Below are 14778 nucleotides of genomic sequence, written 5' to 3' on the forward strand. Positions count from 1 at the left end.
GAGCCCTTGGGCTCCTTCCTCCCCCAGACACGTCCACCCTGAGATGCCAGGGACAGAACCTCTTAGAAAGTGGCCCCCACCATCCAGGGGGCGGGGCTTTCCATTTAGGAGAGAACTCAGCAGAGAGCTAGAGACCCCCAACTGAGTGGCTGGGGATATTCACCAGGACTCTCTCCTGGAAACTCTGAAATAGCACCCCTTGGGGGGCTACTGTTTCCACCCACACGTTGGCCCTATCCTGAGACAGATGGTCCCTATTGGGCTGTTCTCATGCAAATGAGAAGAGGTATGCTTTTAGGGCCTCTTGGCCTCAGGAGCATGATGGATCCGATGCCAGGAGAAGCAGATTGCCTACCCCTTATTTTGGGGGCTGTGGGTGGATGGCTTTGAGAGAAGCTCTCTTCCAAGAATGTGTTTTCCCTTTCATCTTCAGGCCGCGATGCACTTCACTCTCTGCTCTTTTGAGGCTGACGTGAGTGTGAGATTGCTTGGGGGAGTGGGGGTAACACCTGGCTGCCTCTGCCCTCACCACTCACTGAGATGGGGGGTGGCTAAGTCACTTTTGGCCTCATCCTTTGAGCCCTTTGCTTAGGGCTGCCCCACTGGAAACACTATTGTCTGCTCCCCTCAGCCAGATTATTATTATTCCTAAAATGGCTTGGTGCTGTTGGGCCATTCCCTGGCTGTAAAACAATCCAAAATCTCTCGTCACTCCTGGAATAACATCCCTGGCTTCAGTTTCACCTTCAAGCTCCCTACAATTTGGCCTTCATCAGCTTTTCCAACCACATCCCTCGTTCCTTTTCCACCAAGGTCTTCCCTCCAGGCAGACAGTCTGCCTCCTTTCACAGAGGGCGCTGGCATCACAGCTCTCCCCACACCAAACTGTGGTTAAAAGGCCCTCTCCCATCCCCTTCTTATCTGTCTAAACTTCTTGTTTTCCCAGATCTCAAACTTTGGTCCTGCCTCCTCCTTCCTTGGACCCTTTACTCATTCACTCCTGGCCCCACTGGACCACCCATGCCTTCCATGGGTCAATCTGACCACCTGTGACTTCCCCATTGAGGAGGGTTATTTACAAAGGGGCCATCTACCAAGGTGCTGTCAGGGATGGGAGAACCACAGCGGGTTTTACAGTTACCTAGGGCTGGTCACAGTTGGGCTATTGCCATTCCTAGGCCTGCAGAAAGGAGGGGAAGCTGCTCACAACACTTGCAAGGGGGGAGTCCCACGAAGAAAAAGGGATTGTTAGTTTCCAGAAGAGAGGCAGTCTGCTGGGGGAGAGCTCTGGGGGAGTAAGGAGGAGATTGAACACTTAGACCTCAGCCTTCACTTTCCAGCCTCCTGCTGGGGCTTGCTGTTGGCTGAGGCCATGAAGAATCCAAGGGCGCCCATTCTGTAGTCCCCATAAGCGCCCCCCAGGACAGGCCACTGAGTGGGAGGGCAGAGAGAAGCCTGGACTATGCTTTATACCTTAGACTTCCAATGGGTAAGTGGTGAGAATGTTGAAAGTTGTGGTGAGAATGTTGAAAGTTATGAAGAGAAAGTTTCTTAAGATCAAGCTGTTCAGCTTCACTTTACAGATGGGAACATGGAAGCCCAGAGAGGATTGATGCTGGTCTGGGACCGCACAGTAAGGGAGTGTCAGGGATGAGCTCAGAGCGAGTGTGAGCCTCATAGTTCATTAATAAGTTGGTTCCTTGGAATCACTACATAAAAAATTACATTATAGGTTTCTGAGTTGAAGTCTTACTGGCCGCAGTGGCCATGCTTGGTAACCAGTGAGATGCCCTAGTTGAGGGGGTTCTATTTTTAAGGGGTGGTTGACAGCTCCCAGGGAAGAGACTCATCATGAAGGGAGAGGTCATTAGCAATGCCTTTGACCCAGCTGTAATTCTCAAGCCTGTTCCATACCTTGCTCCCGGGACACATACTTGAGTCCCATAGAGGATAGTAGGCTTGTGTGTGTGTGTGTGTGTGTGTGTGTGTGTGTGTGTGTGATTTACAGAGAGGGCTCTGCAGTAGAATGTGATGGAGCTGTTCCATTAAATTCTGAGACACCTTGGATCCCAAGCTGTGCTGCCTTGGGACCCCTTCGAGAGTATACCCCACGAAACAGAGAGAAGACCATCTTTTATCCCAACATACCTCACTTTGTTTTAACTCTCCACCCAATTTCCCTCTACTTTTTAATGAAAAATTAAAGTAATTGTAGTGTTTCACAATTCTGAGACATTCATATATATTACTCTTTTACACAACATGCTTGTGATAGAGCCAGGGCAGGAATTATTGCATCCAACTGTCTGATGAGGAAATGAATTCAGGGAGGTCAAATAAATGGTCCAAGCTCCCAAATGTGGAAAGTGATGAAACCAAACAGCGGACTTGACTCTGAAGACCAGGCCCTTTGGATGGGACCACACCTGGTCCCCTCCCTCCACAAACACTGCTTTTTTCCCCTATCTTCTCCTATTTTTCTTCTTCCTCCCTCTTCAGCTCTTCCTTCTCCTCATCTCCATCCTCTTTTCCCCATCTCCCCCTCTCTCCTTTTTCTGAAAAGCCAAACTTCTCTCCAGTCCGGTACACCCAAAGCATTGTTTCAGGGACTTTCTTGCTTGTTTCTTAATATTAAGAGTGGCTACGTGGATCTCTTTATTGGCAGACCCTCTGCCTCCATGGAGAGAGCAACTAACTGGGTGCCTTTCTGCTTCTTGTACCCACCAAAGTGTTGTTTGCAGACAATACACAGAAATTACAAGCAACGTAAGTCGTTAAGCAATCTTTCCTTGAAACAATTAGATTCTGACATCTGCTTACTCTTTAATTATCTTCTGACTGAGGAAATGGAAAAGTTGACAAATAGTTTAACCCAACAAGAGTCAGGTTCCTTTTCTTTTTTCTGTCTTTGTAAACGTGTTTACAGAGCACCGATCTGCCAACCTCTCCTAGCCTCTCTGGGGCACTGGCAAAAAAACATAGACAAATATTTATATTCCATGAACTCAAGATGGTTTTCATATTGTTTCCATGTTTAACTGATTTCAAATGAATGACAATGGTTCTTAATGTGGTTTGCAAGAATTTGCCATTAATTTTCACTTAAAATTGGATCCAGCTGGTAGGTATGCCTACCCTTTATTCCAGTTCTTAATGATTTGCCTTCCTAAAACATGGGCTGCTTCCCACTGGCTGATTGGCACCACAACTTAGTGAGGACATCCGTCTCCTATTACATGTGAACAAAACTGAAGTTCAGCAAATTGTTCCTATTTCAGAGCTTCTTGCACATTGATTTGAGGCAGGCGACTGGGGAAACTCAGTGAAGGCCGTGAGAGTGAGCCTGACTTGGCACACCATCTGTCCCTTCCTGGCAGCGAAGATGTTGGCTCCGGCTCTCAGCGGGAGGCAGGGTGGGGTTGCCTGGGCATGTGGGAGAGGTTCAAGGTCTCAAAGCACTTTAAAAACTTCCTGTTGCCTTTCTAGCTTCGTTTTGAGTGCCTCAGTGTGATGTCCTAGGTTCTTTGTGAGGTTTCAAGTTTTCCTTCCTTTGGTCTGAAGCTCTGATGTAAATGGCGGAACAGAGATGGACCTGGACAAAAAGAGAAGAGTTGAGCCAGAGGAACAGGATTCTGCACTGTGGGGATGTCATTTAACCTTGGTGGGATTCAGTTTCTGTTGAATCAGTGTGACTAGGTCATTGCATATTTTTGTAGGGTATAAATGTTGAATTGGTTGGCAAGTTGGGAGAATAGCCTTAAAAGGAAGGTAAGGTCCACCTATGAATAAAGTATGGTGGGAGTGGGTAGGAAGTAGGTTTCATGTTCATATTAACTCCAAGAGAAAGAGTGAGTTCCTGGAGTACATCGTGAAAGACGAAGCAGCTCCTTCTGAACTCAGTGACAAAGCACTCCCTGACTGGTTGGCAATGTCTGCCCTGGCTGCTGGGAATGGAATGGCAGCACCCATGCCAGGTATTCACCATTCGTGGATTGGATGAGCTTCAGAGGACCTTTGATTCTATTTTTGTGATAAGGAATAATTGCTAACCTCTCTCTCTGGAGATTGGGATTAGAGAGCCAGACAATGAGGCCTAGAGCAGTGCTCCTCAAATTTGAATGTGCACACTTGAATCTCGTCAGAAAAGAATCTGTAGGTCTAGGGTAGGGCCTGCATTTCTAACCATCTCCTGGGTAATGGCGATGCTGTTGGTCCGGGGGCTGTGCTTTGAACAGTGGATCCAAGGCAGCGCTCTGGACCTGCGGCCGTGCCCCTTCACTGCAGCCTTAATGGCTTCCACGTGCAGCCGATGTTCATTAAACACCTTCTGTGTATATGCTCCTTTCCAAGGATTTTTCACAGATCATTTAATTTATTCCTTCAGACAGCCTTTTGATGTTGGATAGATTATTTCCCACCCACTTTTTCTTTTTTTTTTTTTTTTGAGTTTTAAGTTACTTTGCAGGTGCAGTGGGTTTTACTGCTTAGCCCAGGGTCTATATACGGCAGAGCTGGGACTCACCCCTGCACATACCTGGCCCTTTGAGGACCTAACACAGAAACGTAATCGTAGGACTAATGGTGCGAGTGCCCTTAACTCAAATGGGGCAGCTCTTGGAGCTGTGCTAGGGTATTGGCCTGATGCCAAATGTGCCCTCAGATCACAGAAAGCCAAGTTCTGCCTCGGTGACTGCTGGCTCCACCATTGTCGACGGTCATTAAGGCTGGCAGGAAACATCCCGTGATCCTGGGTTCCTGGGAAAGAGCCCTCTTTGACCTTATGAGGGTTTTGGAGCCAGACAGACCCAGGTCGGAATCTAGCCATATTATTTGACCTTGAGCAAGCTGCTAAACCTCCCTGAGTGAAGGGCCTCTCACTTGTTAAAAGAGGATGGTAAACATGCTTGCCTTTCAAAGTTGTTGGGAAGACGGAAATTAATAATGCAGTAAAGTGGATGATACGGTGCATAGTGCAGAAAGAATACTCAATTTCCCCCTTTTGCCCTTCTGAAAACTGTGATGGCTTAATTTTTGCTATTCACTGCACAAATAGAACCATTTTAGATTCTTTCAATGCCGTGGCGTTACCTGTAAAACTGGGTTCAAAGTAGAAGTTTACTGTGGCACCTCACCCACATACAATAAAACAGGAAATTGTATTAAGCACTAAATACCATTTTTTCCTGTATAACAAAAAAATAACTATTTAAACAAACATCAAAACTTACACTCTCAAGTAAAATATGTCAGCACCGCGAGATACTCAGTCAACACAGACAAATTTGAATATGAGAAGCAAACTTCGAACGTCTCCGTTGTGACATTAGCAAAACCATCGACAAATTTCGCAGCTTCTGCTGTCTTGTGAGTGCTGTTATTTCTGTTAAACTTTGTTGTCACGGTGTTCCTTAAATAGTTTTTAATTGGTTTTCATTTGGAGAAAGAATGTTCTGCTCAAGATACAGGGGCAGGGATTGTCAAAAATAAAAGAAACAGATAATATTCTACAGAGAAACTTGTAGACATGCCGTACCATTCTTTATAGTCCCTTGGCAAATACGTGGATGTTTTCAGTTTTGTTGATTTCACTGGTTAATGATTTTTCACAAAGCAGTGCTTTAATTGGTAATGCTTCTAATGGGTCACTGGGACATTTATTTTTCACCTTCTGTGTGTTCTTCACTGTGGACTTTTCACCCATGTGAATTAATTAGCATGGCAGAAAAAATGCAAACAAGTCAGCCATTGCATTTAGCCGTGAAATTTTAGGTCTATTTAGGTAATTAAGGTTATCAATTAACTTGTGGGAAAAGGATAAGCCTTATAAGTGAGTGAAAGTCACGTTCAGTCGTATCCAGCACTTTGTGACCCCATGGATTATACAGTCCATGGAATTCTCTAGGCCAGAATACTGGAGTGGGTAACCTTTCCCTTCTCCAGGGGATCTTCCCAACCCAGGGATCAAACCCAGGTCCCATGCATTGCAGGCGGATTCTTTACCACCTGAGCCACAAGGGAAGCCCAAGCCTTATAAGATCTTTAAAAAACATTGCTGACAATCAAAGTACCCTCATGGCAACACTCAGCAAATAAACAGGTGGAAGCAAATGATGCAGAAATCTTGTTATCATGGTATTTTGGCACAGTGTCAGCCAAAGTAGTCTTTCTTTGTTTTTTAAATTTGAGAAATACAGTCAGAATTTTTTCACTTGTCTTTAAGATATTATCCTAGTTCTGTATGCATGAATTCATGATTCCACTAAAGAATTCTGCGTCCTTTCAGGTAAGGGAACAGTGGTAACTCTGCTAGCCATGTCTCTGCAAATGCCAACTCAGGTGCCCTCATTCTGTTAGCTATGAAGGCAGCAGAGGTCACTGTGCTTTCCTAGGAACTGCTGTGAAAGTGAATGTATTTGTTGCTCACTCATGTTCGACTCTTTGCGACCCCATGGACTGTAGCTCGCCAGGCTCCTCTGTCCATGGAATTCTCCTGGCAAGACTACTGGAGTGGGTTGCCGTTTCCTTCTCCAGGGGAACTTCCCAACCCCGGGACTGAACTCAGGTCTGCTGCATTACGGGCAGAGTCTTTACCATCTGAGCCACCAGGAAAGCCCAGGAGCTGCTAAGTATGGCAGAAGAATAGCCCTAGACTCATTACATGTAGCGTTTCAGGCATGCCACACTCTGTTCAAATGGCATCTGGCATAAAATATGTATTAGAAACATTTTTTTCCAAACTGAAGTAGACCTGAATTATGCAGGGGAGAATTGACAAGTACAGTGATCACGGTGATCTATCTCCACTTAGGTACTATGTAATGTGTTCTTGCATTTGCTTAGCCAATAAGAAACAAAGAGGCAGGATTTGAATGTTCCAGTCTAACAGACTGAAGTATATATTTATGACTCCATAGGTAATTGGCTACGGGATAGATAAGCTTGAATATTAATGGGATTTTTCTTATTTGATTGTCATGGAAGCCAGAGAGGAAATCTACTCAGCTAGAGCTTTGTTTATCCACCAGTTGTGCCACGCGTATATGAAAGCCACGGCTGTGTGGTCACCCAGCTGCATCATGAGACTCTCAGAGGGCTGGTTCCATGGAAACTTTCAAAGCACAAGGGGCCTTGAAACGGGGCCTTATCCTAGTTTGACATGGGTCCCTTGGTTTCCCACTCTCACAGTTCTGACTCCTACGATGAAAGCCTCCCTTGCCTGGTGGAGCAGCTCCAGCTCCAGCTCCCCTGACACAGAGTCCCTCTCCAGGGCCTCGCTAGCAGGACGTTGACTGTTTTGCCTCTATTCCTCTGTCTGGTCTTCTGTTTTCTGAGTTTCTCTTCTTTGCTGCATCAATCCTGCTTATCCTTTAAGACACAGCTGCTGCTGCTAAGTCGCTTCAGTTGTGTCTGACTCTTAGCGACTCCATGGACTACAGCCTACCAGGCTCCTCCATCCATGGGATTTTCCAGGCAAGAGTACTGGAGTGGGGTGCCATTGCCTTCTCCGCTAAGACACAGCATAGACCCTGTATCAGTCAGGGTCCTGGCAAGAAACTGACAGATGATGCATCAGACAGAACAGTTGACGAGCACTAAAGAAGGGACCATTTAAGGGGGTGGCTTGGGCTCAGGGGAAGAACAAGAGCTACTGCAGCCCTTGGGGTGTGCTGGCAGCTGGGAGCTGCTACCATCCCTGGCTGGAAGGGGCGAGAGGAGGGAGTGTTTACTAGAAGCGCAAGAGAGGCTGGGCTGCAAGTACGACTCACACCTTCACTAGAGGAAGCTGGTCACTGCCAGCACTCCAACCAGCAGAGAGGAAGCCAGAGGGACGTGGAGACCTGCTCTGCTCTTCTGCGCTGCTGTGGTGCAGCTTGGTGGTGCAGGAAGCCAGGTCCTCCATGCTGCCTTCAGAGGTCAGAGCAGGGCGGAGGAGGCTGGAGCCTGGCCAGGGAGTGCCCTCACCCTCTCCCAGGGGAATCTAAGCCAAGAGGTGGCTCTCTTGTCCCTGCCCACCCAGGAGCATGTTTGCCCCTGGAGGAACTGGAGCACCTTTTAGTATTTTCAGTGTATGCTGTCTCCCCACTTATGCCCTGACATGGGCACCTTCACTTATCCTTTGTGCTTTTCTCATATGGAAGCAACCAAACATCCTGGGATTTCTTGGTCACATCAGTTTTGAGTGTTCTGTTCCTTTGTTGCCTGCCCAGGGCATCTGGACCTGGGCCTGGGATGTTGGTGGATATTCAGGTAAGGCTGAAGATTCTGAGGGTCCTGGGCCTGGTTTGGGGAACTTTCACCAGACACAGCAGGAAACCAGAGGACAACAATTGGTAGAGAGAAGCTAAAGTTCAACTCAGGAGGAGCAGTTGGTGTGAGGTGAGTGGGGAGTGTCACCAAAAGCCAGGGATCAGAGAGAGGGGTTGAAATGGGATGCTGAGTTGGGGACACAGGGCCAGGGGGTACCTGAGCAAGCAAGCCACCATCAGGGCGACATCAGGAGGGGTGGGGAGGAGGTTTGGATGCAAGTTTGGAGACAGGGCCAGAGCTGTAGTCTAGACCTTGATATTCAATATGGCAGCCACTGGCCATGGGTGGCTATTTCCATTTAAATTAACTAAACTTTACTAAAATTAAAAATTCAGTTCCTTGGTCTCATTAGACACATTTCAAGTGCCCTACTGTGTTGTTCAGTGCAAGTTAGAACATTTTCACCATCATGGAATTTTCTATTGTACAGCCTGCTCCAGAAGGTCCTGGAGATTTTAGGGTCCCAACAATGCCAACCCCTCATAAACCTGTTTGTTTGCTTTGATCGGTTCATATCTGTCTTACTATCACACAGACCTGGTTTCAAATCTTCACTTTGCTAGTGAGCCAGCACGTGATGACTCGAGTCTTTTCATCTAGAAAATGAAGATAATAATAGAGGGCTAACTTGACTGGGGATTGAAAGTTGTCTTAAATGGTGAGATGTGCCACATGAGCTGTTTAATAAATTTCCGTTCCCAAGCTCCCTTGCGACGACAATGCTGTTAAAATCGTTAAGAGCTTCGTTTATTAAGATCTGTTTCTGCTGGTGCTGTGCTAAACAGTTTATTGTGATTGTCTCACTTAATCCGCACAATAACTCTGTAGGCAGATAGCATCATTGTTCCCATTTTGCAGATAAGGAAATGGAGCCTCAGAGAGATGAAAGCACTTGCCTGATGTCACGCAGTGGTGAAGCTGAGTTTCTGTGTTCTTGGTTAAAACTGTCACAGATTGTTCTTTGCCGTTTCCTATGTCTTATCTAACCAACCAGGCTGCTAAGAACATCATCTTGGGCTTCATTTGAATCCTGCTTCAAGCTAGCAGGAGCCCAGACTGGTGCTTGGTTGTTAATTGGCACATCAATTTTGATAAACTGTAATAAAAACATTGATAATCTCTTCAGCCCTGATTATTGACTTTAACATTCTCGCCTCCACGGCTGTCTTGAAAACAAATCCAGGAACGCTCAGTCTTTGTCTTTGATTAAGAGCAGAGCTGGTAGAGGACTAAAATCCAGGAGATTTTAGGAGCACCATGACCTTGGATGCAGAGGGAAGAGATTAGTTCTTGTCTGAGGAGACTTGAAAAACTCAGAAAGGAAGTACTGAGACCATGCCTGGCTTTTGACTATAAGCAGCTAGAAAGCAGAATCTCTGTCCTGGAGAAATCATTTGCATGCTTGGAATTTCAGGTTCTTTAACTGAAAGAGACCAAGCCCTCCCTGCCCTGTGGGTAGTCTTGAGGACTGAATGGGAATTTAGGACCCGTAGCACAGGAATGCCCTCGGTAAACATGCCTTGTTCCCACTCCAGATAGCTTCCTGGTCACCCTGATCTTTCTGTTAGTGAAAGGGAAGGAACTCATTGTCTGCACCACACATGTTCAAGGAAACTGAAGTTGTGTCCTGGGAGTTATACAACTGATGTTAATTTCTACCTTGATTGGAAAGTCTCTTATTTCTTCCTTAATTTACTAAGATAAACTAGAACTGCAGAGGGGCAGACTCCCAAACCTCATCACACCTCCCAACCTCCCCCAGAGTTGGATCCTGGCTTCCTACCTCCCTGGTGACCACACGGTCTGCTGGCCAGCCACCTGGATGATGGTACCGGGAGGGAGGCACTGAGATGGTTTAAAGGATAGAGAACAACACGTGAGAACCCATTTAGGACTGGGGTAGTGGGGAGGTGATGAAGACTGGGAGGCTCCCGAGGCAGTGAATCCAAGTTCCTCTGCAGCCTGAAGTTAGTGATATCAGCCTGAAGAGAAATCTCGGTTCACTGGTTTCTCCCCACCTCCTCCTCCAGTCTCTCAACAGGTTATTTCCTCTGGTGAATCCCATCATGAGCTGTTTTTCCCTGGGTTATTATTTGGGGTCTGTGGGGGAATTCTGACTACCCTGGCTGGGAGTCACCACATTGTCTGAAAAGACCATGTTGACTAAGTGTTAGGTTCAGTGACATTATCTCCAAGCAGGTCGGGTGTGGCAGCTTGGTGGGGGAAGTTCTGATCTTAGACTCAGAGTTCCCTGGTCTCCAGTCTTGGCTCTAGTAGGAGCTGGGTGTCAGCTGGGCAGGTCCTTCAGCTCTTTGATATCTTGGAGCACCAGCTCTGTACTGCAGGTTCACAGAAGCTATACCTTCTATTGGGCTTCCCTGGTGGCTCAGAGGTTAAAGCATCTGCCTGAAATGCAGGAGACCCAGGTTCAATCCCTGGGTTGGGAAGATCCCCTGGAGAAGGAAATGGCAACCCACTCCAGTACTCTTGTCTGGAGAATCCCATGGAGGGAGGAGCCTGGTAGGCTAGAGGCCATGGGGTCGCAAAGGGTCGGACACGACTGAGCGACTTCACTGACTTCACTATACCTTCTATTCTCACGAGCCTGATGTGGGTGATAGTATTCCCATTTTACAGATGGTGAAATTGAGTCTTTTGGAAGCAAAGTGACTTTCTCTCTCCTTCCTTCCTCTCCTCCCTCCTCTCCTTCCTTCCCTTTCCCTCCCTCCCTCCCTCTTTCCTCCCCTCCCCTCCTTCCTTCTTCTCTCTTTTCTTTAATTTTTACTGGAGTATAGCTGCTGTACACTATAGTGTCCTTTTCTACTTACAGCACAGCGAGTCAGCTGTAGCATACATATGACCCCTCTTTTTTGAATTTCCTTCTCTTTAGGTCACTGCAGAACATTGAGTAGAGTTCTCCATGCTATACAGTAGGTTCTCATTAGTTATTTATATCTTATTATACCCCTCCTCTTCTTGATCACTCTATCACTCTTGCGGATATGCTTTGAGTGCCTGCTAGTTCCACCTACATCATTACCTTTAAATATACTTTTGAGTTCAAGGACCCCTACTTGGGCTACTTAATGGTCTGTGCCTGAGACACGCTCCCTTGGGCTGTAGGTCACTTCGTTCTCCCCAGGGAGTGGGATGGCCCTCACAGGAAGGCAGTCCTGTCTCCCCTCTGCACAATCAGGCATGGGTGCTCACAGCCATCTGTGTTGCTTCCCACCTGACTGTGGACCCCTGTCCAAAGTTCTACATCCCCCATGGAGGAGAGACCCTGTGGTAAGTCCCTCATGGAGCTATGGCCCCTGGTGTGACTGCTGGTTTTCACCAGGCTTAACCATCACCCAGACCCCCTTGGAGCAGGAGATGAAGGCTTCATCTGGACCCTGGCTAGGACCCAAACCAAGGCAATGGAGAGAGACTGCAGGGAGACATTTCAAAGCCAGTGTTCTTGACCTTCTTCTAGACTTTGAGAATGTTCTGTTTCGAGGAGAATCTAATTCCCGAAGTGGATTTGGGGTTGAGGCTGAGGCTGAGGGGCTCGGGGAATGTCAGTGAGTGTTGACTGTGGGGCAAGGGCAGGTGAGCCTATGAGGAAGGCTTCATTCCGCTAGCTCCTTGAGTGACTGCAGCACAGAGGGTGCTGTTTTACCTTCAGGCTGGGTTGGTGGGAAGGAGCTAGAAATCAAGCTCTACTCCCAAACCAAATGAAATGCACACCTCACCCCACACGGTTGGTTTCTAGCGGAACCACCCTTCAAACTTCCTCCGGGCATAGCCCCATTTTCTAACAACCTCCACTTACGCTGGCAGAGCATTAGGATCTGCTTCCGGAGCTTCAGCTTTGCCTAGAGCTTTGTTCCTGCCCCTCTTCCTCTCACTCTACTTCTTTGAAAGGAATAATGTCTTATTCTACTATGGACCCTCGCTCAATATGGTGAGGTAGACAGGTAACTGAGGAGTGGGCCTAGAGAGGGGAAGGGACTCGCCCAAGGTCATACAGCTTATCAGGGCCAGACTTTCTCTGATCCTCAGGACGGGGTGTTTTCCTCCAAACCATCTAGAACCACCTTGACTTTTCAGACCTCACTGAAAACAAAAAAAGCAGAAAAGCAACACAAACAAAGCAACAAAACCAGAAAGTAATAAAAATCTCTGTTATTCCCAGCCCTGACCTGAGCAGCCTTCACTGCACAAATCAGAGAGAGGCGTTTCGCCACAGGCTGCTCTGCCCAGGCTCACTCTGCAGGGTAAAGCGTCACATCTGGCGATCTCGCCCCACCCTGCCTTCATAGGTGCTTTATGTTTGTCTATTTAGGTGAGGCACCTCATGCGAAGAGTGGACTCATTGGAAAAGACTCTGATGCTGGGAGGGATTGGGGACAGTAGGAGAAGGGGACGACATAGGATGAGATGGCTGGATGGCGTCACCGACTCGATGGACATGAATTTGAGTGAACTCTGGGAGTTGGTGATGGACAGGGAGGCCTGGCATGCTGCGATTCATGGGGTCTCAAAGAGTTGGACATGACTGTGAGACTGAACTGAACTGAACTGAACTGATTTAGGTTAGACCGTCTTCAAGTGTGCCAGCCCTCCTACTTGTTTTTCTTGGGTGGTTTTCGTTAAGGCTCTGCCTCCCCCAGGCAAAATCAGGAACTTGATTATAGCTCAGGGATGTTTATCTCCCCAAAATAAATTTCATCTCTCTTTAGGCCCCTTGAGCCCTCTCTACTGGCTCTCTTTAGATCATCGGCCAATCTGTCCTTTCGCTGGGAGATGAGGCCACATGGGTCTGCGGTGTCACCCACACTGATAGCTTGCAATGCTTTGTGAGAGTAGGCACCCGCCATGTGGCTCCCTGGTACTTTCTGGAATGTTAACACAGGTTCAAGCAATTCAGGGCAGAGATTGTGTTATTCACCTTAATGTCCCTAGCACCTAGCTTGGGCCCAGCGCCACAGAAAAGATATGTTGAGTTAGAATGCAATCCCCTGCACTTCTGTTCCATTTAGGGTGGTCCACCCACTGGTTCTCAACTCTGCCATTTTGCTTCCACACTTTTATTCAAGCTGTTCCCCCTGCTCGGAATGCACTTCTGCCAACTTTTGACTATCTAGAATCTTCTTGACTTTCAAGGACCGATTCTATCCCCTACTAGATGGCACACTCCTTAAGACAAAGGTTGAACTAGTTTACCTTTGTTACTCTAAGGCAGAGGGCCTCAGCACATGTCTGTTGCATGAATGAATGAATGAATAAAACTTTGCTGCTGCTGCTGCTAAGTCACTTCAGTCGTGTCCGACTCTGTGTGACCCCATAGATGGCAGCCCACCAGGCTCCCCCGTCCTTAGGATTCGCCAGGCAAGAACACTGGAGTGGGTTGCCATTTCCTCCTCCAATAAAACTTTATGTTTCTGCATTTCAATTCCTTTTTAATTTCCTTCTCAGAAACCCTTCCAGCCCGTTGGACTCTCTCCCATTGGGCTGATCTCCTGGTTGTGCCTCTGGATGCTCTGATCTCTACCTGGCTTCAGCCTCCCACGCTGTGCTTAGATATGTTGGAGAAATCCTCTCATTTAACCCTCTTTGTCTTATTTCCCCCTATTAAGTTGGTCCTAGAAGAAGGGCCATAAGGAAAGCTGGCAAAGGTTATTCCAGTGGGGCCAGCTGAGGCAGAGAAGGACAGATGGCATCACTGGTCCAGGTAGAAAAGGAGTCAGGTGCTGGAACTGCGATCAGGCATGAAAGATCAGGATTTTAGAGCTGGAGTCAGTTGGTTTTTCCATTTAGATGGTAGAGCATTCCCTAGGGCTAGCATTGACAAAGAACCACCGTGCCAGTGACAGTAGCACTGGCGTCTGGAACTCAGATCCCAAAGCAAAGACTGGTACCTCTCAGCGGAGCTTGGCTGCTCTGTGGTAGGCCTGGGGGCTCTTGACCAACAGAAACTGGCAGTGGCCAGAGGATGGACAGAGGCCTTCAGGTGAATCCTGCCTCTAAAATAGTCGAGGGCATTTCAAGCTCCTGAGGGTTGGGATTATATCACTATCTCATATCATCTCATATCATATCACTATCTCATCCCCAGTTCAGTTCAGTTCAGTCGCTCAGTCATGTCCGACTCTTTGCGACCCCATGAATCGCAGCACACCAGGCCTCCCTGTCCATCACCAACTCCTGGAGTTCACTCAGACTCACGTCCATCGAGTCAGTGATGCCATCCAGCCATCTCATCCTCGGTCGTCCCCTTCTCCTCCTGCCCCCAATCCCTCCCAGCATCAGAGTCTTTTCCAATGAGTCAACTCTTCACATGAGGTGGCCAAAGTACTGGAGTTTCAGCTTTAGCATCATTCCTTCCAAAGAAATCCCAGGGCTGATCTCCTTCAGAATGGACTGGTTGGATCTCCTTGCAGTCCAAGGGACTCTCAAGAGTCTTCTCCAACACCACACTTCAAAAGC

General features: G+C 47.6%; 1 non-coding gene across 1 annotated transcript; it reads left to right on the plus strand.

The window, feature by feature from the left end:
- Positions 1-10682: 10682 nt before the first annotated feature.
- Positions 10683-10754, plus strand: TRNAF-GAA (transfer RNA phenylalanine (anticodon GAA)). The gene has a single exon. It is a non-coding gene; the product is annotated as a tRNA-Phe (tRNA).
- Positions 10755-14778: the final 4024 nt, after the last annotated feature.

Source organism: Ovis canadensis, chromosome 7 (genome assembly GCF_042477335.2).
Source record: "Ovis canadensis isolate MfBH-ARS-UI-01 breed Bighorn chromosome 7, ARS-UI_OviCan_v2, whole genome shotgun sequence".
NCBI classification, from domain to species: domain Eukaryota; kingdom Metazoa; phylum Chordata; class Mammalia; order Artiodactyla; family Bovidae; genus Ovis; species Ovis canadensis.